The sequence below is a fragment of the Lissotriton vulgaris genome, chromosome 1_1, assembly GCF_964263255.1.
Source record: "Lissotriton vulgaris chromosome 1_1, aLisVul1.2, whole genome shotgun sequence".
Classification (NCBI taxonomy): domain Eukaryota; kingdom Metazoa; phylum Chordata; class Amphibia; order Caudata; family Salamandridae; genus Lissotriton; species Lissotriton vulgaris.
In genome coordinates, this window is record NC_141685.1 from 238,765,293 (window position 1) to 238,789,044 (window position 23,752).

The window sequence follows — 23,752 nt, forward strand, 5'->3', positions numbered from 1 at the left end:
AAGTGTACTTTGCTTCGGTGAATACCATCTACAGCTGTTGCAACAAAGTTTTGGGAGCAGGTATTTTCCATAGAAGGGTCACCAAAGTTTTTGGACACAGACAATGGCTCGTTTTTTGTTTCCGAACAGACGCGTGAATTTCTTGCCAGGTATGACACTAAGGGGCAGATCTACAAGATACTGCCGCAGTGCGGCACCGCAAGCCCTTTGGCTGCGCCACGCTGCGGCACTTTCAGAGCACAGGAATGCGACATATCTACAATGATATGTCGCATTCCTGTGCTCTCCCCTGCGCTGGCGCAGAAACAGCAGCCATGCGCCGGCTCAGGCACTCTTGCATCATGGTGGAAGGATGCCTGCGCCGTGGGGAGATTGCTTTTGTGAAGGAAGGGACCCCTTCCTGCACAAAAGCAATCACTGCAGGCCTTTTCCACTTTCAATGCGTGCTGTAGAATGCAGCACGCATTGAAAGAGGAAAAAACGAGGAGAAATGAAAAATTTCTCCTCGTTTCTCTTGGCTACGCCACCCCTATGGTGGGCAGCAAACTGACGCATTTCCAGGTTTACAATTCCTCTTAAATCTGGAAATGCATCAGTGGACATGGGTGTTGCGTGGGAACATCCACAGCAACACCCATGTCCTGTCCCTAAGACGCGAAGTGTTGCGTGAACAGGGGCGATATTTACAAGCACAGGTTCAGTCACGCAGGGTGACTTTACCTGTGCTTGTAAATATCCCTTAGCAGGCTGCGCCACCGGTGCATCACGCAACGTGATGCACCGGCGGCGCATGGGGCTTGTAAATCTGCCCCTAAGCTTTTACGTGTTGCTCTGTATTTGCCATCTCTAAATTACCAAGTAGAAAGAAGTAACAAAGTATCAAAGAGGGCCCACAGACTGCACTTGCTTCAGGCATGGATGTAAAACAATTCCTTAAACAGAAGGTGTGGGAATATAACACTGGACCACATTGTACAACAGCAGGGTCACTCCCTTTCTGTTTTTAAGGGGCAGAAGAGTTCACTCCTGTTTGTTTCCCACCTGGATGAAGGAATGTTTAGACATGGCAGATGAAGTGGGTAGAGAAACACTTATTAGGGATCAGGTTGCTTCAAGGGTGGCTAACAAACAAGCAAACATGAGAGGTGATGTTTGTAAGGCTCGTGATGAGGATTATGTCCTGATTAATAGACCTGTAAGGTCACGAGGGGTGAGTCTGTGTTTTCATCCCCAACAAAAGTTTGCAGAGTTGGCAAAGGGTCTGCTTTGCTCCAAGACCAGGGTTGTTGGAGTAAAAGATATTTTGGGCCAGATGTACGAAAAGGCAATTTTTTATTTCCTAAATAAGACTCTTTAGAAATTGCTATTTAGGAAATGAAAAATTATATGCATGATATTTTCGATTTCCTAATAGCGATTCCTAAAGAGTAGAAATCAAAAATAGGAAAAATTTGGAAATCCCTATTTTAGAAATGCTAAACCAATGATGGCAATGGGCATAAGGCCTCCGTGATGCACCACAAAAATAGTGGTGCACATGTAGAGCGCACATATGCCCATGGGTAAATACATGCTCTATGGCACTTCAAAAAAAGCATCTTTTGGTGCTTTTTTTAAAAATTGCACATGGTTATCATCAACTTGAAGTCGATGGTTATTGCATTTCCTAAATGCCCAATTCACATGTAGTAAATGCTTTGTACATGTGCATAGGAATCGCAAATAGGTAATCCTTATTTGCAATTTCCTATTTAGGAGATCACAAATCCAGATTTCTATTTATTTATTTTATTTATTTAAAAGGTTTTATTACACCCATCCGCCACAGACGGTGCCTTGTTGAATAGGTCCTGTGTATGTATTTGAATTGAATTAAATGGAGTCTGACTGCAAAGGCAGCCTCCTGCGGAGATCCCATTATTTCTACCCAGTCTTCATTTTTCAGCCCGCCCACGTCTACCTCCCAGGCCCCTCATAGGGCGGTGAACCTATCAGGTTGGTTTGATAGGATCCTTTAATAGATTTTCATGATCTTATGGTCCCAGAGGTCCCCCTTGATGAGTCTATTTTCCGGGTTGATTGAATTCATGGGGATCCGACAGTGCGGAGATGTAAGGTGTCATAGCGTGCCTGAGTTGGAGGTATTTGTAAAATTGGTTAAGATGCATCTGAAATTCCGACTGATGATCCTGAAACGATTTACGTATGGTGCTCTGCATAACATCCCCTAATGTGGAGATCCTTATGAGATCCCATTGTTTAATCCGGAAAGTTGGGCTCCTAGGGCGAGGAGGTTTCCGTGCCAGAGTGGTGTCTGTTCTGTCTGTCTGCCCCACCACTTCATTCGCCACAGTGACACCCGCCAGCCAGGAATTAAGCGCAAGTCTAGTCGCTGATGGAAGATCGGTCATATGCCCAGCGCCATGTAGGTAGGCCGCTAGTGGGGTCCCAACCATTGCCAGGCTGTCCTATGCATACGCCGGTTCAGCTTGTATATCATACCACCAGTAGTTAATGATCAACAGGTGGGATGCAAAATAATATGACTCTACATCCACTGTCGCTTTACATCAGCAATATGTGGACTGGAAACATTTGGCTAGGGCAACGTGGGGTGCCACCATCCTAAAGGAAAGTATTAAGAAGGTAATTCAACGTGCGAATCCACTGCTGAGGGATCATAAATGGGAAATTCTGTAGTTGGTATAAAAATTTAGGGAGGGAGACCATTTTGAAGATTGCTGATCGGCCTAATAGGGACAGTGGAAGAACCAACCAAATCCTGATATCCTCCTTGAGGTGGGTAAAGACCGGTTCGATATTGGTATTCCGTGCTGCTGTACCATCTGGGGATAAATAGACGCCTAAATATTTAAATCTTTGAATAGCAGTTTTCAATCTGAAGGCTCAACAGAGATCCTGGGGTCAATGGCCCCACGTATAAACCGTGCATTTTGAGATGTTGATTTATAAACCAGAGGCTTCACAGAAGGAGTGAAGTGTTGTGTGGCGTTTCAGGCTCCGAGTGCGTTTTCCCGATTCATGCTCTTATATAGGTACAATTCACATTGCCCTTATATAGGCATAGAAATCAAGCCCTTATTTAGGCATAGCCCATGCTACCCAAATACAGGCATGGCTACTTCCACCCATACCAAACGTCACAACGATTTCTTGGGAAATCGGCTTAAGCAGTCAGGGACTTCCAGTTGCTTGAAAATTGATTTCTCCAAAAACTCAGTTACTTTACAATGAACAACTGTTCCCAAGGGGTTCATTCATGACGTTCATATGCCCGACTTTACGTCAAACTGTGGCACTACTAAAAACCTTCAAGGTATAAATATACCTTCACTTGCTAGAGCAAACGACGGTGGTTCGGAGCAGTTCGACTAGCTACTTGCCCGACGGAGCTCGCTACAGCAAGTGCCGAAAGAAGCCAACTCTCCAGCTGACGCACTGATCAAGAAGCTGCCCTTCTCCTGCCGAGAATCCAGCTCCAGTGTTTCCAAGGTCCCCTTGCGGGGTGTTGGGATATCGAGTCCGGAGACAGAGATACCAGACCTCCTTCATTCTAACTAAGGTATGGAGCTGATTAGAACCTAGAGAAACCTTTGGTAGATTCTTGGCAAAGAAAACTAAAACCTATGCTACACAATACTTACTTCTTCCCTCCTACTAGACTTAGGTTAGGTACATTGGTGTAGGCGTATTTTAGAAGCACCAGTTGAGTATTTTAGCCAGTGTATGTATGTATTTATTTTTATATGGCTTAGAAACCATACAAGGCTCTTACAGTATTATTTTATAATACTATTCTCGCTGTACGCATTATACTTTGCAGTCTGCATAACGATTGTAGCAGTTCACTTCTCTTGCATGAGAAAGAAGACGTTCAATAAACCTTTTTATTGAAAACAACAGTCTCTCTATTTCTCTGCAACTCTGTAGAAACTAAGCATGCATGATTGAAATACTTATCTATTGTTTCCGCGACCCTGAGAGATATATTCTTATTCTTGGGAAACAAAGTTGTCAAATGTATGCGGTTGTCAGAAACTAATCCCTTCTTGTGTATTCAAGAACGTTTCTAGTGATCTCTGAGTTAGCTGGCACACACATAATTAAGTTTAGTATATTCGATAGCGACCTAGTTGACCTTAGTCCTACGTCTAATCTATAGGATATATTATTCCAATGAACAGAGCCTATTGGGAATATAGGAGCTACACTACAGAAGGGTCTCGAGCAATCTACGGCCGGTCATGGCTGGTGAAGTAAGAAAGAAAAGGTGATCATGAGCATACAATGCAATGCGATATATCAAACCGCTGCCCCGGACCCGTGTATCTGTCTTCACCCAAACTGCCAATGGTTCTAAGATAAGAGCAAATAACAGGGGGACATGGGGAATAGGTATGACCGAACCGCCACAATCCGTATGGATGACGTTAAGTCAGTATATAGTAAGCAAAGATAAGAAAGAAATTGTGGGCCAAAATTAAGGAATTAGAGTAGGATAAATAGATATATCCAGCTGACGGAGTCGAAGGCCTTATCGATATCAGCCAAAAGGAACATTGTTAACTCACCCAACCTGTCGGCCATTGCAATCGCATTACATATTCAGCGAATATTATGCTGAGTTTCTCGGCGGGGCATAAAACCCGACTAATACGGATGTACTAGATCTGGGATATATGTACTGCATCTATTTGCAAGCATTTTACCTACGATTTTGGCGTGACACCATTCCGGTGGCATAAGTGTTGCATCGGAGGCAGACAAAATCGCTCCTAAAAGGTGATCTTGGAGTTTGGGTATGTAAGCTTTAAAGAATTTGCAGGTGGAACACATTTGTTCCGGGTGCTTTCCCTGGGCTCATGTCCGCCACTGCAGTAGAGAATTCTTCCTTTGTGACCTCTGCGTCTAGTGATTCACAAGTCGTGTTGGGAAGGGCCTGGGGATGGAGCGTCTCAAGCAACTTCAATCTTTCTCAGTGTAGAAGTCCCTGAAATGAGAGGAAAATTGACCTACTATCTATTCAGGGTCAATGAGTAAGACACCTGATTTGTCCATGAGCAAAGGAAGGAAGGGAGCTATCTTGTGAACACCTTGGCACAGTCTATGAAGCAACTGCCTAGACTTGTCTTCCCAAGAGTAGATTTTACTCTGAGATGCTCTCTAGGCAAATTTTTCTTCATCTATTAGTATTGTTCCTAAGCCAGTGTCAAGCTGTCGACTAGGACATTGGTCGTCGGATTGGTGGCCCCTCATGTCTAGGTCCAAGATATCTGTCTCCAGATAGTTTAGTTGGCATAGTCTATGATGCCGCTCTGCTGAGCTGTAGCTAATGTCTATCCCTCTAATCATGGACTTCAGGGCCTTCCAGAACGTCTGTGGGGGATGTAACCAAATTGAAGTTATGGGCAAAGTATCCTTCAATGGAACTTTCTATGTGATATTCAAGGCATTGTAGGTACAAAGGGGATATACGCCAGCGAAACATCTGGTGTCGGGGACACACGAACATCCAGGGCCGCAGGGGAATGATCCGACAAACCTCTGGGCAGTACCATAATGGCTGTCACTCTCTGTTAATAGTGATGGGGGGACTAAAAAATAGTAAAGTTTGGAGGAGAAACCATGAGCTGAAGAAAAGATGGTATAGCTCATAGCCCTCGGGAGTGGGGTGGGGCGGTCTCCATACATTCAAGAGATTTGATGTAGAGGTGAAGGACGACAGGGGTGTCAATCCCATCGCTGAGGGCAGACCCTGGGGGCACCACCTATCTAGGTCTAGAGCTGCAACCCTGGTCGAGTCCCCCCTCCCAGAATTATGAACCCATCTGGCAACCCGCTCCAAAGCCCCATCAATAGCTTAATAAAGAAATGCCAGCGAGGAAGGGACATGTAATGTATATGCTCAGTACCGTAAGAGGTTCGCCATAATGGATCCTAGTGACTGCTGTGTATCTGCTATAGTTATCTGATCAAGTTTTAGTGTACATGAGTGGAATTGTCCATCGAATCAAGATACTCGTGCCCGAGAGCCCCGTGTACCCCCAATGTGTGAGGCATGGAAATGAATTCCCAACAATATGAGTCTCTTGTAATAACAGGAAATCGGAACTCAATTGCTTGGCCTGTTTCAGGAAAACCCATCATTTGACCTAATCCAAAAGGCCATTCACATTCCAGACACTAGATGTATGTGGTCTACGGGGAATATATGTGGGGGGACCCATATCGGTGGTGTGTAATAATGTCCATGTGGAGAGTGTGGTACGTGGCAAGCAGCAGGCGGTCAAAGAAAGGAGAAAAGAAAGAAAAATACAAAAAGAAAGGATAATGTTAGACATAACACCATTGGCGTGGGTCTCTCTTACATTATTTGCTGTTGCCTCATGTGTTTTTGCTGGTTATAGATACTTTGGGCACTGTGCCATTGCTATTCAGTGCCACAGTGCAAGTGCTCCCTATGGTAAATTGATGTATGGATTAGTGACTCCATGATAGGCTGCTTTGGTTTACTTGTCAGACCCTTGTACAGAGCACTGTGTGTGCCCAGGGCTTGTAAATCAAATGCTGCTGGTGGGCTTGTAGCACTGGTTGTGCGACCCACAGAAGAAGCCTGTAAAGTGTGTCTCAGGCTTGACATTGCAGAGTGTATATGCAGTCTGGTACTTCCATGTTGACTGGGGAAGTGCACCCACTTGCTAGTCCCTAAAATGTTTCTTTTCTGCATATTAGTCACCCTTATTGTAGGCCCACGGGCAGGGTGCATTGTATGTAAAATGTAGGAAATGCCCTGATGTATGTAGCATGTCCTGATAGTGAACTACAGCCATTTTCCCTTTTCACTATTGCAAGGCTACCTGTTCTCCATACATTTTTAGTGAAGTTGGTTTTAACGTTATGTATTTGAAAATACCACTTTTAGAAAGTAGGTATTTTCTTGCCTAACTATCCAAGCCTGCCTCTGCTAGGTTGTGTATTCCTTGTCTGGAGTTTGAGTGACAGGGGCTGGGGGATTCCAGGAGACTGGGTGAGTCAGTACAGGGCTGAATAGACCCATCTGTATGTAGAGTGAGGGGAGGTGAGCACCTGAGACCTGAATAGGGCTGTGCCTTTCCTCCACAATGCTGGCTCCACCTCCTATGGTGCGTCTGATGTCCCTGGCCCACACTGTCAAAGGAAAGAATGAGTCTTGTCTTGTCAACAAAGTGCTCCAGGACTGCACAGAACTGGTTTGGACTGGGTACAGGACCCTCTGCCTTCAGAGGACAACGGGTTTGCTAGTATAAAAGAGGGGACCCAGACCTCAGAACTTTAGATCACTTTTGGGAAACAAGAACCTTTGCTGAGGAGAAGAACCAGAGAGAAACTGAAGGAGGAGACTATCCCTAGGCTGAGTGCTGTTTGGGGGATTGTCCTGCAGTGGTTGCCTGACTACCAAAGAAAGGAGAAAGGAATTTTGAACTATTTTCATCAACTTGTAAAGGATCTCCAAGGGCTTGGAAATCGAGCTTGCCTCCTGCTGAAGTCTCAGGGATAACAGACTTCACCAACCAGCTCCCCTGAGTTTTCTTTTTAAGTGCCTGCTCTTGTGCTGATCCTTTTGAGGGACTGCGGGTAGCAAGGAGCTGGAAGCACGACTCACGAAGAAGCGTGACGCCGCTGCTGTCGTCGCATCACTGAAGAAGGGTGCCGCCGCTGCTGCATCGCATCACTGAAGCACCTCGCATCATCAGAGAAGAGTGTCGCCGTCACAGCAGATGCCGTTGCATCACCGGAGAAGCGTGTTGCAGGGCCTGGTGCAATCAAACACCGGGAGGGGACCTGCCCGCAGTAGATTTAATCAATGGCCTTGGAGAGGTCCTTAGTATTATAAAACTTGTCTTGAACCCAAGCAAATCATGTGACAAGTTTGATTTTATCAAAATTTATTTTTTATTATTATTTCTATGAATTCATTGTATTTGTATGTAAATATAAATAATTTGACATCAGAATAAATAAACATCTAGACAACAATTAAATGGTGGTTCTAACTTCATACTGACATACCCTTCACATTCATACTGGAAACATTCACACATCATACATCCTACAACACTAAGCAGAGATGGTTATAGATGACAGGGGGACCGTTGATCAAATGTCCGGGTTGGTTCAGTGGGTTCCTAGAAGGGAACAGACGCCAACGCGCGTTTCGGTGTGTAGCCCCGTCCAGGGCAACACCTTCATCAGGGCAAAGTGGGGTAGAGACGAAGGAACCACATATGTATAGAACTGTCTGTGTGGGAAAACATATTAAAAACATATATATTAGGAAACATACTAGCTTGGGTTCAAGGCATAATAAAGCAACATTGTTACGTGAATACTCAAACAGATTATGACTAACAGTTTGTACCGATCCGACTAGGCCCAGAGACAATAATTATACCGTGGGGGTGCCACATCAATATCTAAACATTTTAGATGAGAGAAAAAAGTATAAGAAAAACACTTTACAGCGTAGAAAGAAATATACATATAAATGGCGGGCAACTCCTTAGGTCTAAAGTAACCGAGGTACTGTATAGGATTTTACCTGTTGGTAATTGAATGGGCTGGCGTTAGATAAACCGAGTGGTTGACAATTAGGTGGTGCCAGCGAGAGATCGCATTTCCGTAGATGATTACCAGAGATGGATGGAATCCTGTCCCCGAATATATATAGCAGAATAAATAAGGATGAGTATCCCTGGGGTGGAAGAAAAGGCAAATCAATATACTTATCTTGCCCGGGGCTGGTTTAGCCTTAGAGTGTAAAGGCACGGTATAGGGTCACAATTTATAAATGTATACCTTCACAACAACGGGGAGACACCATCTATGGCCTTCGGTGGATGCTGACTTTATTTGCCACCCTTATAGGATGAGTATACCTGAGACAAGGGAATTGACAGTACAATTAAATATTTAGCTGCAAATATCGTCCTGGTTTAAGGAAGAAACACGTAGAGACGACATGGGAAATTATTGCCGTGGTACCTTTTCCTGGATATGGAAAAAATTCCAAGTGGGATTCTGGTTGGTGCGGGGACCGCCGGCTGGGGGTTTGAGTTAATCTACAAAAAACGAAGAGAGAGGAATGACAGAGTGAGTAGGGTTCTGCTGCGCAAGGTGTCAGCTGAAGATAAACATCAAGATGGGAGCCAGCCTACCCATGCGGAGGTCTTTAGTCGATATGTCCGTTTTGCCGTCTCGTTATTAAAGGTTAGGTTGTGTCGCTTAGGACTGGAACCTAAAGGACAACAGACAAGTATTACCGCGATGACGGAAACCGGCATTAGTCAGGGGCTAGAATGGAGACTGCACGGTGAGGGCTTACCTGGTGTGTGGCGGCGGGTGGCGGCCTCCAATCGGCGGTCCGAGTCGTACGCACGGGGGCAGGCAAGGCTAACGGCGTGGGGAGCGTCTATATATACTGTGAAAGCAAGTGCTAATGTTAGGTTCAGGTGAGGGGGCGCGGGGAATTCCTGGCTTCCAAACAACATAAAGGACGGATTAAAGAGGCACTGATCCCTGTGAAAAAACGGCGGCGGCCATCTTGTAATGGGGGCCCGTCCTTACAGGACCCAGGTTGGTGATAGAATTTCATAAGGGGTAAGGTAACTTTACGGGGCAGTTGCTGGAAGTATTTGATCTGAATAGATTCCAACTATTTGCATTTGATGTAGACACAAAATACAGTCGTATGGGAGTGAATTTACCTACACTATATATGGGGTAAAACCACGGTGGTCAGTGAAAAATGAATGAGCAATGCAGGGATTAAACACAAGGAGCAAAAAAAGGATTCAATACAGAGGGAAAATAATGACGGGATTTATGGTACTTTATGGTGATCGGCAAGACATTGAATTTACCTACACTATATATGGGGTAAAACCACGGTGGTCTGTGGAAAATGACTGAGCAATACAGGGATTAAACACCAGGAGGAAAAAAGATACAATACAAAGGGAAAATAATGACGGGATTTATGGTACTTTATGGGGATCGGCAAACCAGAGTGATATACAGAGCAAATAAAGGGGAACCAAAATTTACAGTAAGGCATTTGCCCACGGGCACTCCTCATTCAGGCCTTTCTCCATGCTGTTTAGAAAAAAGATCCAAAAGACCTCACGTTTTTTTCTTTGCAATGTGGGGTCAGTGCCTGCCGGGGTTTGGATTTTTTCCAGTATGGACCATCTGAGGTCATGTTCAGAATGCCCCTCAGATGTCCAATGTTCAACTAGGGGAGCTCCTCTTTTGCCAGTGCGGATGTTAGATTTGTGCTCTCCAATGCGCAACCGGATCTCTCTTCCTGTTTCACCAACATATGGTATTCTGCATGGGCATATGATGATGTAAATACAATTGGAGGACCTACAGTTGCTCATTTTGGAGAGGTGGATCGTGCGGGTGGGAATCACTATTTCCTTTCCCACTATTGCATTAGGGCATGCCTGGCATTTGCCGCATTTGTGGTTGCCCATCACTGGACCAGTCCCGGTGATGGAACTCTGTGTTAGGGTTTCTGGTACTCGCATTTTACCTCTCACCAGGTGATTTTTGAGGTTTTTGTTGCGTTTGAATGCAAAGATGGGTTTAGGTAGTGCACTTTGGTCTGGATTTAAGTTAAGCAAAAACCAGCTGGAATTGATGGCTTGTCTCAGTTGGTTGTTTATGGTCGAGTGTCGGGTGATGCAGACAATGGATTCCTTGGGATTAAGATCCCTAGGTTCGAACATAGCTTCTCGGTTATAATAACGGGCCCGTTTAAAGCTATCCTTAACCAGCCGGTAAGGATACCCCCGTTGTAACAACTTCTCCTTCAGAACATCCCCCTCAGTTAAGAAGTCTTTGATGTTTGTGCAATTCCTTCTAATGCGAAGGAATTGACTGAAAGGGATGTTGTCCCGTTGACAACGGGGGTGGTAACTTCCATATTGCAATATGGTGTTTCGGGCGGTAGGTTTGGTAAACAGAGACACTGTGATCTCTTGATTGCTATGTTCGACCCACAGGTCCAAAAATTCAATCTTGTCTTGGCTGAAATGGCTCGTGAACCTCAAATTGGGGTCCGCTGAATTGAGCCATGCGATATATTCAGTTAGGGTGATGTCATCTCCCTCCCAGATAAAGAAAACGTCGTCGATAAAACGAGACCAGGCTCGTACGTTCTCGTAAAATGGTGACATCTCATTGTAGACATGGATGCGTTCGAATTCACCCATGTACAGGCAGGCGATGCTGGGGGCGCAAGCCGCGCCCATGCTTACTCCGCCTACCTGATGGTAAAAGTTGTTGTTGAACTCAAAATAGTTCTCCTTTAGAACTATTTTTAGGCAATCCATGATAAAGTTGGAATTTTGTATCTGGGGGTTGGATGTTAAGATGTCTTGTACCACCAATAGGGCACCTTCCTGCGGGATGTTGGAGTACAAAGACTCCACATCCAGTGTCACCAGGAGTTCCCTGTTCTGATGATATGGCGTTCCCTCAACCTTCGAAATGAAATGGCCAGTATCCTTGATGAAAGAGTCCAGAGCTCCGACCAAAGGTTGGAGGAATTGGTCAATGTATTTAGATAGGGGCTCTAAGGCTGATCCTATCATAGATACAATGGGCCTTAGAGGTGGATCAAGTTGGTTTTTGTGGGTTTTAGGAACCCCGTAGATGATCGGTATCCTGGTGAAAGAAGGGGTGAGAAACTCCGCTTCCTGTTCACAGATATCCCCATTCATGACTCCTCTTTCGGTCATTTGCAAGATGCGACGCTTGAGGGCTGGTTCCGGGTTTCTAGTGATTTTTGCGTAGTATTCACGGGCAGACAGAAGGGTGTTCATCTTCTCTATGTAAGTTGGTGTGTCAAAGATCACGATACCCCCTCCTTTATCACATGGTTTTATGGTGAGTGAGTCGTTAGTTTCAAGGGACTTTAGGGTTTCTTCCTCAGTGCTGCTTAGATTTCTGGGTCCCTTGGGGACAAATTTCAAGATTTTGTTAATTTTGAGGGTTACTGTTTTTTCGAAAGTTCCTACCTCATGGCCAATTTCTTCCAAACTGGGGGTGAAAGTGGATGGAGGTTTAAGACCTGATTTGTTATCAGAGTCAACCAAAATCGGACGGTTAGAAAAGAATTTTTTGAGGCGTATTTTTCTGAAAAAGGAGTATAGATCCCTTAGAAATTCAAATTTGTTGAAGTGAGTGGTGGGCACAAAAGATAGGCCCCTGGTTAGTAGTCCCACTGTCTCAGGGGTCATGTGCTTGTTGGACAGGTTGAATACCGGAATGGTTTTCACCTTGTCCAATATTGTTGATGTCGGGTTTGTACATATGGTTGAGGAGGACCCTGATGGTAATTCCCTCTGTGGGGGTTCCGATTTCTCGGTCTGTAATTCCCCCGGCGATTCCCTAAAAAACGGTTGGGTCGTGGGGTTCGATCTGTGTTGTCCTGTCTACCTACCTGGGGGTAGTTGGTATCGTAGTTGGAGTCATAATTAGAGTTATGTCCTTCGTCACCCTCGGAGTCCGTGGTGTCGGAAAAGGTAGTTATACGTTGATTGCCCCATCTTTGATACCCGCTCTGCTGGTCGGTACTGTTTTGAGTGTTATAGAAATTGCTTGTAAGGAATGGGTATGCTCTCTCCTGGGTGAATAAGCGGATGTCCTTGCGGAACTTATCCGTTTTCCTTTTTAATAAATACTCAGAAAATGAGTCCAATTCTGCTTCAATCTCCTCAAGTTTCTTTTTTCCTAGGTCTACGGCATCTTCAGATTTTAATTTAGCTTCCAATGTCTCAATTTCTTTGGCTAGGAGATCTAAAACCTGCCGGGCGGTTTCAATGATGAGCATCATCCAGTCCCTGGAGCAACGGTTCGCAATGAGAGCCCATTTCTCCAGGAACTGTCTGATCTCAACAAAGAGACCTGGGATGTTCCTTACTCTGAGGCCAATTGGGATTGTGCCTGCCTTAAGGTAGTCTAGGATGAACTTGGCATGCAGTTCTGTGCGTTTAGATTTTTTACGGAGATTCAGGAGTTTAGACCAATCTCCTTGTAATCCTTTAGGTAAGGAGAAGGCCGATTCATTACTAGATGTAGCTCCGACCATTTTAGCGAATTCATCATCAGAGAAGCCAAAAGATTTAATACTTTCCATCATGAAGTGTCCAAAAAGGGAATCACCAGATAGTAAGACCACAAAGATACAAAAAGGTAGGCAAGGGGGAGTTAAATTAAATGAGATTCAGGCAAAGTCCTATAAAGAGAGAAGAGGCAGAGTCACAACAAACGGTAAATATTCAAAGGGCCTAGACCGGGAGTCGGAAACAATACTGAAGTCATATGTGCACCATAGGACAAATAAACCCCCACAGCGGAGCTGTGAAGAAACTTCAAATCAAAGGGGGACCCCACATCAATTTAGGCAGGTCGATGGGGAAAGTAACAATCAAACACCGGGAGGGGACCTGCCCGCAGTAGATTTAATCAATGGCCTTGGAGAGGTCCTTAGTATTATAAAACTTGTCTTGAACCCAAGCAAATCATGTGACAAGTTTGATTTTATCAAAATTTATTTTTTATTATTATTTCTATGAATTCATTGTATTTGTATGTAAATATAAATAATTTGACATCAGAATAAATAAACATCTAGACAACAATTAAATGGTGGTTCTAACTTCATACTGACATACCCTTCACATTCATACTGGAAACATTCACACATCATACATCCTACAACACTAAGCAGAGATGGTTATAGATGACAGGGGGACCGTTGATCAAATGTCCGGGTTGGTTCAGTGGGTTCCTAGAAGGGAACAGACGCCAACGCGCGTTTCGGTGTGTAGCCCCGTCCAGGGCAACACCTTCATCAGGGCAAAGTGGGGTAGAGACGAAGGAACCACATATGTATAGAACTGTCTGTGTGGGAAAACATATTAAAAACATATATATTAGGAAACATACTAGCTTGGGTTCAAGGCATAATAAAGCAACATTGTTACGTGAATACTCAAACAGATTATGACTAACAGTTTGTACCGATCCGACTAGGCCCAGAGACAATAATTATACCGTGGGGGTGCCACATCAATATCTAAACATTTTAGATGAGAGAAAAAAGTATAAGAAAAACACTTTACAGCGTAGAAAGAAATATACATATAAATGGCGGGCAACTCCTTAGGTCTAAAGTAACCGAGGTACTGTATAGGATTTTACCTGTTGGTAATTGAATGGGCTGGCGTTAGATAAACCGAGTGGTTGACAATTAGGTGGTGCCAGCGAGAGATCGCATTTCCGTAGATGATTACCAGAGATGGATGGAATCCTGTCCCCGAATATATATAGCAGAATAAATAAGGATGAGTATCCCTGGGGTGGAAGAAAAGGCAAATCAATATACTTATCTTGCCCGGGGCTGGTTTAGCCTTAGAGTGTAAAGGCACGGTATAGGGTCACAATTTATAAATGTATACCTTCACAACAACGGGGAGACACCATCTATGGCCTTCGGTGGATGCTGACTTTATTTGCCACCCTTATAGGATGAGTATACCTGAGACAAGGGAATTGACAGTACAATTAAATATTTAGCTGCAAATATCGTCCTGGTTTAAGGAAGAAACACGTAGAGACGACATGGGAAATTATTGCCGTGGTACCTTTTCCTGGATATGGAAAAAATTCCAAGTGGGATTCTGGTTGGTGCGGGGACCGCCGGCTGGGGGTTTGAGTTAATCTACAAAAAACGAAGAGAGAGGAATGACAGAGTGAGTAGGGTTCTGCTGCGCAAGGTGTCAGCTGAAGATAAACATCAAGATGGGAGCCAGCCTACCCATGCGGAGGTCTTTAGTCGATATGTCCGTTTTGCCGTCTCGTTATTAAAGGTTAGGTTGTGTCGCCTGGTGCAGCCCAGAAGATTTGTTGAGTCACCACACGGCTGTCGGGCGTGCACGTATCGTTGTCGCATCAAGAAGAAGATTCCATTTTGTTTCATTGCAACGGATTTTCATTGCATCAGGGCGTTGCGGATCGCATCGCCACGGAAGCGCAGAAAGATACCAATGCATCGCCTCCCCATGCAGAGAAGAACAGACCCATCACCGTCCCCTGCGCAGCAGTAGGAAAGTGACGAATCACCATTCTTGCGTGTAATGAACCGACGCATCACCTTCCCTGCAATACTTTCGTTGTATAGCGTTACGCATCCAAAGGAACATTGAACTTAAAGTGTCGCATTTACCATCTAAAGAGAACACAGCTATTTCTACCATTTTTAAAGTACAGTATTGTGGATTTTCGTCGTTTGTGGTCTTGTGTTAAGTCTATATAAAATACTTATTTTTATACTATAACTTGTGTGGTGTCCATCTATAGTGTTGTCACTGGGTTACTGTATGTTTTCACAAATGCTTTACACTCTGCCTCTGAGATAAGCCTGCCTGCTCGTGCCAAGCTACCAAGGAGGGAGCAGGGGTTATTTTCTGAGTGTACCCCCTTACCCTGACTAGACACAAGGGTCCCTATTCGGTCAAAGGTACCTACATCTGCCAACTAGAGACCTCCAAATCTAACAGATAACAATAACATAGTAAATTGCCAAATAAACATAACTACATATTGATCAAAACCCAGACGCCCCAAACACCCCCCAACCCATACTTCGAAAACATGAAGCATCTGTCACAAAAATTGTCCACAGTACATGCCAATGGGGGATCCCCTAGGCATTTTCCAATGGATCCCCTCTAGTAACAGTAAATACTCAAAATGAGGTGGTAAGTGTACTTACCCACGGTAATTACACACAACTGAACATATGATACACATGTGGGATTAAAACATGTGTTGTTGAATGATAATGTACGACCCAGTATCATGTAGGAGAAATAGCTTCAGATGTTTGGGTGCTCCGGGACCCTCTCCCTGCAGCCGATGCCTCCGTTGGATGCTGGGAGCACCACCAGGTAGAGCGAAACCTGTTGCATCGGATGGGTTGGGTTGTGGTGATCTTAGCCCGTCTGTCAATTTGGAAAGAATTGGTGTCAATACATGGAGAGGTGTGGGGCATCATATGAACGCGTTCATCCACTCATTTGAGTACTTCTTCTGGGGTATCAAAGAAGAGTGACTGCGATTGGTACAGGACTTTAAGTCTTGCAGGGAATTGGAGCATATAACAGATGTTTATCTCCTACAGGTGCCAATTGGTGGCCTGAAAGGACCAGAGCTGTTGTTGTACGAGCCTGCTATAATCTGGAAAAACCATGATGGTGTGTGATTGGTAAGCCAGTTTCCCTTGAAGGTGAGCATGCTAAAGGATGGTATCTCTATCCATATAATTTAGGAGTTATGGATGGGGATTGGTGCCTGGAGGGGGGCGACAGATCAGCGCTCTATTGGCCATTTTGACAACAAAGTAGGAGGAGAGGATTCCTGGTGGCACCCACTCGCGAATCCATCGGTCAAGTAATTTCTCCATCGAGGGACCCTCACAGCCTTCTGGAAATCCCACGAAGCGAATGTTATTACAGTGTGATCTGGTTTCAGCATCTTCTACTCGAATCAAGCAGCAAGTTCCTCGTAATGGATGTGAGCTTAGTTACTGTTAACTGCAAGGAGGCAACAGAGTCCTTTACGCCTGACACTCGGGTCTCCGCCTCCTTTATCTGCTCCACTGCAATTCAAATGTCTTGCCAGAGGAGTGTGACCTCCGAACCAATTTAGCATTTTTAACGGCCCAAAATAGCTTTTGGTCCGTTAAGAAATGCTAAATGGGTTTGTAGATCCGGCCTTTAGTGAAACTGTCCCAGCAGCAAGCCAGCATCATAAGTAGTAAGACCTGCTCCAGTATTGACTTGGTTTGGACACAATGGATTCAACCCACAGCTGACACCTTGACAGGGGTCAGAGACTCGGAGGTAACCAATCTGTGAGAGAGCTCCTGCCAGTCATGTCTTAGTTTTATTTTATTTATTTTATTTAATGTGATTGTATATAGCTCAAACTTAACCCGAAGGTGTCAGAGCGCTTTACATAAAAACCAGTTGCAAAACATAAGGACTTAGAATTACATGCGTTACATAAAAAATACAAACAGAAAAAAATGCAATTGTACAAGATGTAAAGTCACACAAGGAAGAGATACAAACAGAAAGAAAAATTGCAAATGTACAAATAGTAAAGTCACTCAAGGGAGAGATACAAATGGATATACTCTAAGAGTCACATAGGAATGGTAGAGAGTACAAAGGTCTACTGCATATACTAGTCATTAGAGTTATCTCTATATACATAGGGAAGGGATACGAATGGATGTACTCTAAGAGTCACATAGGAATGGTAGAGAGTACAAAGGTCTACTACACATACTAGTGATTAGAGTTATCTCTATATACATAGGTAAGGGATATGGATGGATATACTCTAAGAGTCACATAGGAATAGTAGAGTACAAAGATCTACTACATATACTAGTGATTAGTTATCTCTATATACATAGGGAAGGGATACAAATGGATATACTCTAAGAGTCACATAGGAATGGTAGAGAGTACAGAGGTCTACTGCATATACTAGTGATTAGAGTTATCTCTATATACATAGGGAAGGGATACAAATGGACATACTCTAAGAGTCGCATAGCAATGGTAGAGAGTACAAAGGTCTACTGCATATACCAGTGATTAGAGTTATCTCTATTTACATAAGGAAGGGATACAAATGGATATACTGTAAGAGTCACATGGGAATGGTAGAGAGTACAAAGGTCTACTACATATACTAGTGATTAGAGTTATCTCTATATACGTAAGGAAGGGATACCAATGGATATACTCTAAGAGTCACATAGGAATGGTAGAGAGTACAGAGGTCTACTGCATATACTAGTGATTAGAGTTATCTCTATATACATAGGGAAGGGATACAAATGGACATACTCTAAGAGTCGCATAGCAATGGTAGAGAGTACAAAGGTCTACTGCATATACTAGTGATTAGAGTTATCTCTATATACGTAAGGAAGGGATAAGAATGGATATACTGTAAGAGTCACATGGGAATGGTAGAGAGTACAAAGGTCTACTACATATACTAGTGATTAGAGTTATCGCTATATACATATAAACACATAGTAGATTTTCCCAGGTCAAGACCCAAAACAAACCCCAGAAAAGCAGAGTTCCATTAAGTGGGGTCGGAGGGGGTATTCGGTCACAGCACCAAGGGAGGGTAGGAGGGATACAAGGGTATGGAGAAAAGGCAAATCAGAAAAGGGAAGAAACATTTGAGGATCGTCAAGGGGGAAACAAGGGGAAAGGGTTAAAAGACGAAGGAATGGGCAAGATGGCGGTTCAGGGTCCAGAGAAAAGCGGCCGAGAGCAGCAGCAAAATGGTGGCCAGGACAAAAGAAAGAGTAAAGAAGTCCAGGAGAGTCCGTGGCGTAGTTTCTTTCATTTGAATGTGGATGCAGGGCTGCTGCCTGCATCTGGTGTCTTCACGTCCCCACTGCTTTGTTTTGGGGAGGGGTGTGTGTGCCCCAAGGGCCGCTCCGCACGGGCCCTCTCTGCTGACCCAGAACGGCGGGGGCTGCTGCAGACGTGGGGCGGCCGGGGAGCACGGCCAGGGCTCACCTTTCTCGGCGGGGGCTGCATGGTGATCCTGCAGGTCCGGGACTTTGCCCTCAGCACACGTCCACTCTCAGAACCCGGGGTTGTGCCTCTTTTTTCCCCCAGGTAACCGCGGGCTCGGCAGCGCTTCAAGGACATCGTCAACGGGCTGGGCAGCGCGCGGCAGGAGGCAGACGGGCTCACCGCCGATGTCGTCAATGTGGGCAGAAACGGGGATTGCTGTCTGGAATGCCTTGAACTTGCTAGGCTGCAGGTACAAGGTCACGTGAGGTGAGAAGGCCTCAGAGATTCAATGCTTTTATGATGTATCAATGCATTCCATGTTCCCTCCCTCTTTGCAATTTCATTGTCATTTTATTTAAGTGTTGTATTCGCTATTATTCCACAGATATGTAGTTATGTATTTGTATTCTCTATTGTTCACTCAAGCTGTAGTTTTTGCATCCCTTTTATTGTGTTTTTTGGGGGCTAAGGTGATGTAGTACTGTGCTGTAATGCCATGACGTGATGTGCTCTAATGTACACAATTGAATATCCCTCGTGCTTGCGGATTCCTGGCAGCTGAGTCACTTCCGGTCGTGGGTGGTGCGTGAATACTGGAAGTGACAGGTCCTTCTACATTTCCGGGTTGAAGCCCTCTTACGTCACTGGCCCTTCTCTGATGCTGCAGCCGCTGCTGCACAAGAAGAGACAGGAAGCAACTCGCGAGAAACACAAAGAAGAAGATATGAAATAAAAGAAAATGTAATGCCAGAGAAGGATTTTATTTTGTATTTCTTTTAGGATGAGTACAAAGCGTGAACGAGGCCTGAGCGAGTCAGGGCGCCTGGTATTAAACATGAATTGTCACAAGTTATGTACAAGAAGAGAGAGAGACAGTATAATACCACGTAAATTTACAGACATCAGTAGTAGGGTGGAGTGTTAGATGCACAAGAGACGATCATCACCGCAGAAGTCAGAAATACCCCCAGGGGGTCTGCCTCTACCAAGCGAGGACACTTCCTGGCTTAAAGGTCACTTTTTGACACGAATAATTGAGGGGACAGCATCAACGGAACCGGGTACCAGGCCTGGAAGATGGACATGGAGCAGGACATTTCTGTCATTTTCTTATTCTCAGTGATTAAGACGTCTCTCGTGTGTAGCGCCTCGTATCTGGTGTGTGGCATGAAAGCCCTCTGGTCCGAGCCACAGTCCTGTCTCTGGCGCCTCTGGGCCGGTCCCGGGGAGCAGTGTCTCTCTTCGGGGCCTGTGCATAGCGCGTGTGCGGAGCCAGATAGGCGCTGTATGAGGTGTAATGACCTCTCGGCTCCTGTGTCCTTAATAAGAATACTTCACATAGAGCTCCAGTGAGAGGCCGCTGCAGCACCCCGGAGAGGCCTGTCCAGGAAGTGCAGAGGAGGTGAGGCCTGTCCAGGGGCGGGGCCCGGTGGGCATAGGGGGTGTGGCCTATCAAGAGGGAGGAGTGGGGTGGAGGGTTGGGGAGCAGATAAGGTGAGGCCTGTCCAGGTGGTGCAGAGGAGGTGAAGCCTGTCCTTTGCTGAGGGGGATAGAGGGGGTGAGACCTGTGCATGGGGTGCAGAGGCGATGGAAACTGTCTGGGGGAGCACAAGAGGCGAGGCCTGTCCTGTGGGGGGGGGGGGGGGGGGGGTGCAGAGGAGATGGAACCTGTCTGGGGGAGCACAAGAGGTGAGGCCTGTCCTGTGGGGGGAGGTGGGGTGCAGAGGAGATGGGGTCTGTCTAGTGGGGTACAGAGGAGATGGCCTTTACAGGGGGGTGCAGAAGAGGTGAGGCCTGTCCTGGGAGTGCAAAGTAGGTAAGGCCTGTCCTGTGCTTGGGGGTGCAGAGGATTCAAGGCTTGTCCAGGGAGGGCAGAGGAGGTGTGGTCTGGCCTTTCCAGCGAGGTGCAGAGTAACTGAGGCCTGTCTTGTGAGGGGGGGGGGGTCCCTTTGAGTTGAGGCCTGTCCAGGGCTGAAGAAGAGGTGAGGCCTGTCCTGTGCTTGGAGGTGCAGAGGAAGCAAGGCTTGTCCAGGGAGTGCAGAGGAGGTGGGATCTGGCCTTTCCAGTGAGGTGCAGAGTAGGTGAGGCCTGTCTTGTGAGGGGGGGGGGGGGTTAGGCCTGTCCTGTGAGGGGGGCGGTCCCTTTGAGTTGAGGCCTGTCCAGGGGTGAAGAAGAGGTGAGGCCTGCCCTGTGCTGAGGATAACACCTGTCCTGTGGGGGTTGGTGGGGAGGCCTGTCCAGGCCTCCCCTGTCCTCTGGGTGTGAGGTGTCTGGAGTGCCTCAGCCGCTGTTCTCACCACCCAGGGGTCCTCCCCAGGCCATGCAAGAGAGAAAGAACAGGCTAAGCACCCTGGTCCATACCAGGCCTTTCAAGGGAGTGGAAGAGATGTCTGCACAGCTGAAGCGGGCTGTAATGTCATCTCGTCCATGTCATTGAAGGGAGAGGGGGCTTGAGTCGAACTACCTTCTGATCAAAGAACAATCTTGGCTCCGAAAGGGTCTCCCTACAGAGACGATGCCGGCTAAAGCCAAGCTGGATATCAGAGACATTATGTGTGTGGGGTGGGGTGGTGGGGACTTTAATTTTATTGGATCTGTCAGCACCCTTTGACATCATCTCACACTTCAATTTACTAATGAAATTGGAGATGGGGGGCATCTTAGGGAAGTGCTTGCTTGGTTCTAATCCTTCTTGAAAGGTCTGACCCAAGCTGTGGCATTAGCTAACTTCTGAGCACTACAGGGGCCCTCCGGGGACTGATTTGGTGCCACAATCTTTTCAGTCTTTACCGGGCTCTCTTGCCCGTCCTGATTGAGTCGTTCGATACTCAATTATACACAGATCATTAGATCAGATGATTGTACAGGTTAGAAGAACAGTAACTTTATGAGCTCCATCCAGGAAGTCCCTGATTGGATGAGCTCAAACTCTCTGGTGCTCAACAGTGAAAAACAGAAAAAGTGGTATTTTGGGACCAGAGCCTCATGGACACCCGTCCATCAGGTCAGCAACCTGGGAGTTTGGGTGGACTCACATCTGTCCTTAAAGGGGTACATTGAAATCAGCTGCTGTACAGGATTCCGACTGCTGAAAGTTAGCAGAAAAATACTTCCATTCATCCCTGCTTCATCTAGCAGGGACCTGGCTCTGGCCATGATCCTATTGAGAATGGATTCCTGCATCTCTTTATACGTAGGCATATCTAAATATCTCCTATGTAGGTTGCAGCCGCTGAAAAATACAGCAGCTAGGCAGGTTCTTGGCTTAACGAAATCAGTCAATCTCCAACAAACTGGTCAAATTGCACTGGCTTCCTGTTGCTAAAATATATATATCAATTTATAACACTTTGTTTATGTTATAAACGCTCTAAAATCAGGGCTAGAATTTTTATTTCTCCTCGCTTCTTGCTGAGTATCAGCCAGCCCGAGCAGGGAGATCCTGCCATGCTTGTCCCTAAGTTCAGGAAAACCAGAATAGGTGACTTCTCTCTGCATGTGGTGACGGCAGATACGTGGAATAAAATCCCACCCGCCCTTTGCATCCAAGAAAACTTGAGTTCTTTCAGGAAATAACTCAAAACATCAACTGTTTTTAAATATCCTCTTGGTCTCCGCATTAGTGTTCAGAGAGGTGGGATTTTTGCTATTTATCTTGTCATACTAGGTCCAGGACACTTCATTCTCGAAGTAGCTGAGCAGCGCTAGATAAATTTGAACTCATATCATATCCCATCATAATCCATCGGATTTCCATGAAAGAGATTGTTGCAGCATTAGAACATTGGAATGTTGGGAGCTCCATTGAAAACAATGGAGTGCTCTGGGCTTCTAATGGCCGGTAAAAGCCTGGAGCTCCAACATTCCAATGTTGTTGTTCACAGTTGTTGCTGTGAACAAAGACCTCGTAGAACTGAGGGTATTTCATTCCCCTCGGGCTCCTTGAGGACTTTGTTTTATATATTAGAACATTCTGTCCTGTAGTGACAAAATGTTCAAATAACCTTATAGTCCTCAGTAGCTGGGTTATACTGGCATTTTAGTCCCGCTCACTTGTGGGACACCCCCGCGCCGCACGGCCACCAGCTGCTGCGTGTGCCCCCTGCCTGCCCTCTGCCTCGCTGCTGCCTCGTTTTGCCGGTTGCCGGCTGGCGCCGCTGCAGTTGTTTTTGCCCTTGTTTTGTGTATAATTTGTGCTTGTGTTGTATCACCTTGATTTTTTCCTTGTTTTGTCAGGAATTTGTGCCCGTTGTGTTTAATTTTTATTTCCCCCGTGTTGTGGTTTCCTTCCTTGTTGTCCGCCTACCTCGCCGCCCTCCGCCCTCCCTTCCCGCCACCGCCGCTTTTCCCCGCCCCTTTTTGCATTCTGTACCCTCCCCGCTCCCGCCTCCCAGCTGCTCCGCCCACCCGCGCACTTCGCCTTAAATGGCGACCGTGCGAACGCGCAGCGGTCACGCGCAGCGGGCGCGCCGATTGTGCGCCGAAGGCGCGCCAAAGGTAAGCCCGTCTGCGCCCGTCCGCGACCGGACCGCGCCCAGCGCCAGGACCCCTGGCCCACGGGGACCCCGACCAACCCGCCTGACGTACTCAGCCGCCACCCTCAACGCACTCAACACCGGCCGACGTCCAGAGTGCCACCAAGCCACACCACGTCACTCCCACGGACCCTTCAGCTGCCACGCCTGCAAGTTCACCTGCATCCGGACCTGCCTCGCACCAGCACCCACCAAGCCGAACACCAGCAGCACCCACCTCAAGTGCATCCTGCTCAACACCCGCTCCGTCCACAGACATGCCATCGAACTCTGGAACCTCCTCGACACCACAGCTCCAGACGTTGCCTTCCTCACGGAGACCTGGATGAACGCCTCTTCAGCTCCCGACATCGCCATCGCCATCCCAGAGGGCTACAAGATCGTCCGGAGGGACCGCAACGCCAACCAGATGGGAGGAGGCATCGCCATCATCCACAGGAGCACCATCCGTCTCACGACCAGCACCGACGACTCCCTGACCACCGCCGAACACCTGCATTTCCTGATCCACACCAACCCGAACACCACCCT